The 4,289-nt window shown below is 36.8% G+C and overlaps 2 non-coding genes across 2 annotated transcripts; one reads left to right on the top strand and one right to left on the bottom strand.

The window, feature by feature from the left end:
* Positions 1 to 167: 167 nt before the first annotated feature.
* trnad-guc (transfer RNA aspartic acid (anticodon GUC)) lies at positions 168 to 239 on the top strand. The gene has a single exon. It is a non-coding gene; the product is annotated as a tRNA-Asp (tRNA).
* Positions 240 to 962: 723 nt separating this feature from the next.
* On the bottom strand, positions 963 to 1,036 carry trnan-guu (transfer RNA asparagine (anticodon GUU)). Its single transcript has one exon. It is a non-coding gene; the product is annotated as a tRNA-Asn (tRNA).
* Positions 1,037 to 4,289: the final 3,253 nt, after the last annotated feature.

Here is a 4,289-nt window from a genome sequence, read left to right as displayed (position 1 = left end):
AAAAAGGTTGAGAAACACTGTATTAGAATAAGAATAAGTATAGTCTGCTGTAAACTTCAATACATAATGGTGAGATTGTTCACATATCAAAAAGTTGAAGACATAGCAATGCCTCATACAACAGATTTTGTTTTTCTATGCTTCTTAGCCACCTCTCACATGTACTCTCCTTGTTAGTATAGTGGTAAGTATCCCCGCCTGTCACGCGGGAGACCGGGGTTCGATTCCCCGACGGGGAGTGTTATTTTTTAGTTTTATTATTATTTCTGCCTTTTTTCTTTGAAGATCAATATAATTTAAGTTGATGGGGATGTAGAAATCACAAGATTTGAAGATGTGAAGACAGAACGGAGGAAGAGGTAAGACTTTTCTTAAGAAGCTGGTGTTTGGGCTGCTGCCACTTTCGGCTTCATAAATGAAACAATAAATAACGTATATCTGGTTGGATGGTGTGATCTGGTAAGTAGTTGACATGCTGTGTGTTTCTTCCAGTCTTCAGTTCGGTAACACCTTTTTAGGGTCTGGTCTTTGGTTTGGTGTCAGGTCTGTGATTTCACATTTAGGATCAGTGGCAATAGCTTAATTACACAAGGGGAGTTCCTCACGCTATTGGTCCTGTACTTTGGAACAAGCAGCCTCCCACTCAACAGACTTTCCTGAATGATGAAGAAAGTGTGCAAGCGGTGGCTGTCATTATCCACGATAGCCAGGAGATTCTGCAATGTTCTCCTTTCTGTCATTGTTGCCAGAGAACCCAACTTTTTGCCAACCCTGAGTAAGGTTTTGTCTTTTGAATTGAATAGGGATATATATATAGTTTTGGGTTTACATTTTGCTTCATCAAAACTGACATGGCATGTTTGAACTAAAATCGAATAGCACATTTTCTTTATAATCATGTGGCATCACGGCTTCAAGGGCAGTTATAAATTATATATATAAAAAAAAAAAAAAAAATCAAGCGTCCCTGGGTGGGCTCGAACCACCAACCTTTCGGTTAACAGCCGAACGCGCTAACCGATTGCGCCACAGAGACTGCTGCATTGTAGAAGCATTATGTGCAGTACACATGTGTTCTCACTGAATTGTTGTGACTGTTCCACCAGTGCGAAATGTCTTCAAATAGCATATAGTGCAGTCTGGAGTAAGAGGACATTAGAGATCTGTTTGGAACACTTCTACAAAGGTTGGCTGAAGACATCAACCCCTCCCCCAACCCCTAAGACAGGATCTGATTCCGGAATGTATTGATGAGGTCATATGTAATTGTCATGTGTGCGTTGGTGGTTCAGCCTTGAATTGGTGTAACATGCTGACACCATACAAAACAGGACATGCCAGCAGTTCCTGAGTTTGAGTCCCAGTTCTGGCAGAAGCTTATGTTACTTAACCCAACCTTTCATATTTTTAGTGTTTATATTCCAATAAATAAATATTTAGAATAATGCCAGTTATGCAAAAATTAAAAACAAACAATTACTCCTCACCCACACATGGAAAAAACACATACCTCTATGAAAAATGTATAAACAAATTTATACTGAACGAATTTATATTGGTGCTTTGTTTCATGTAATAAAGAAACAAAGCACCAAAGACTCTGGAATGGTTGTGTCTCTGTGGGTCCAGGTTCAATTCCCAGCCCAGAGTTAATAAATGTTAATAAATGTCACTTGGCAGGCAAATTATGGGAATTGTTTGAAATTGCAGTGATAGAAAATAGAAGAAATCTGAATACAGGATTAAACACCGTAGCATTATTGTTTGGTCTAAATTATACAACCAATCAGCTACAAGGATTCACTAATTGTGACTCCCTTATAATTATTTAGTTTATTTTTAATTATGATTAAATGTATGATAATATGTTGCTAGTAGGAGTCATTACTCTATTAGCAGCACAATACCTTAGCTTTAACTTGATCCAGAGGGCAGGGGTGCTGCCAGGAATCTTGGGCCCCATGACAAAAAATTTGATTGCCCCACCCTTGCAACAGTCACAGACAACGTGCAAAATATACATAAAACAATCCAGACTTCTCCAAAAAAATGCCATGTAGTTGCATTTTATTCAAGCTGCAGTATGGAACTTTAATAAAAAATGTTTTCTCCATATTTGTTAAAGCTGTCACCATGTCGTGACAGTTTGCTATGAGACAGATAATCTGTGAAAAAAATCAATCTCCTCCACTTCCTCCTTGAACTATTGTTGCTAGCTAAAGTAATGCGCTGTTCTGACCAAAAACAACCAATCAGAACCAGGAGGAGGGTTTCAGTGTTGTTAATCAACTTCATTCACTCACTGCTAAATGTGCTAACTTATTAACACAAGAAAACTGTTTATTTGCCGTCATTGGTAGCTATGTTAACTAAACTGAGCATTCACAGTTTGAATCTGCATAGCTCTGTGCTATGCTAGTTGCAGCATAGCACAGAGTGAAGGATTGAGTTTGTGATTGACAACGCTAAAACCCGCCTCCTGCCTCTGATTGGTTGTTTCTAGATAGCACTGGGAGAAGGCAGAGGAAATAGTTTTTCACAAATTATCTCATGCCACATTGTCACAACACAATGACAATTTTAACAAATATGTAAAAATATATTTATATATATTTTGAATAAAAAGTTACATGCTGCAGCTTTAATTTCAGGATGGGTCAGGAGGGACATGGCAATATATATCTGTAATTTAAATACAAGCCAAGGAAAACTGTGTGGACTGGCTGCAGTCCAGACAAGAAGGCTGTTTTTTTAAATCATTTTATAAACATTGTTTGAATTTCTGTCAGCAACAAATATATAGTTTTTATTGTGTAATTGTAAAAAGAGCAAAGACAGCGAAATCCTAAGAATTCCCTAAGTTGTCATTGGATATAGTGTTGCTGACCATTTTCACCCTGGGACGGGGGTAAGGGGTTTATGTTGATATTGTGGCTAGAGCTGCTGCTGACTGACTCACCTGTTGTCAAGTGTGGTAAAAGGTACAGGGACAAGTTAAATATATCTTGGTATTTCTTTTCCTTAATTCATTAAATGCTATGGAGAGAAACAGTAGTCTGTAGCTAAGCTAACTATGCTAAATGGTTGATAATCGCACACAGTCTACTCACCCCTCTTAGAGAAAAACTGGGTTATAAATATACACTGTTGTCTTTTTCTATTATCTCTTTTTTTTTTTTTTTTGAAAACTTGACTATTATTTTTCTAGGCAACTACTACCACAGTCGTTCATGTCTTATATTGACTGCTGCTGAAAACGTCACCGTCAAATACGCTAAGCAGGAACGAGCCATTTAACACAGATACAGGGGGGAGTTCAGTGTTAATATGGATGTGTGCTTTTTGGTCTGGGAGGGGTAAGATTTTATTTTTTACTGCTAAAAACAATTTTAAAAAACACAATAACAGTAATTGACAGGGCATCATTTTTTTCTTTGTTGTGAAACAAAATAATACAAAATTTGTGGGGGTGGGGGGTCCCTGTGGTCAAAGACCCTTGGAATTGTCATCATTTTCCCCCTATACCACGTCCCTAGGGAAACGGTTTAGGACGGTTTAGCTAAACAATTCTCAGCTTCCGATGCAAGGTCAGCCGCAAGGATGCAAATAACTTTTGTCTTTCAGCTAATATTTCTTTTCTTGTAGTTTTGCTGTGTTAAAATGATAAAATTCTCAATTGTTACAGTATGTATATTCTTTACATGTAGTATAATAATGTAAGCCTATAAGCCTGTAGAAGCCAGTAAGCTGCACATCTCCCCAGCAAATGTTTGAGCAACTAAAGAAGCTTTTAGTTTTAGAGTAAGTATATTTATAGACTTCTAGATAAAGGTCAGTTGTAATCAGTGGTGGAGAAAGTACTCAAAAAATACACAGACAAAAATGTACTCAAGTAAAAGTAAAAGTACCACATTAACATTTTACTTATTAAGTAAAAGTAAAAAAAAGTACTGGCTTTTAAAAATACTTAAGTATTAAAAGTAAAAGTACTTGCTGAATGCATTACCTAATCCCTAATACAATATCATAAAGTGAACCAATCGTATTTAATTTTAATACATCAGTAATGTGCCATTTTAATGATCAATGCCACAGATAAAGCATGTTTTTATTATGTTTACTCTGTAACATAGTTTAGTCTAAGATATGTGATTCTATGCATCATAATTTCAGGGATGGAAACATCTTGTCTCTTGTCCTAACATAACATAAACTTCACTTTTTTTGCCACACATTTATTTTGAAAGAAATCCAACTGGCAGAGGAGGACATGGAACCAAGGAGCCACG

This window comes from Poecilia reticulata, linkage group LG17, assembly GCF_000633615.1.
Source record: "Poecilia reticulata strain Guanapo linkage group LG17, Guppy_female_1.0+MT, whole genome shotgun sequence".
NCBI classification, from domain to species: domain Eukaryota; kingdom Metazoa; phylum Chordata; class Actinopteri; order Cyprinodontiformes; family Poeciliidae; genus Poecilia; species Poecilia reticulata.
Note: the sequence above shows the minus strand (reverse complement) of the source record. Positions and strands in the feature narration are given on the sequence as shown.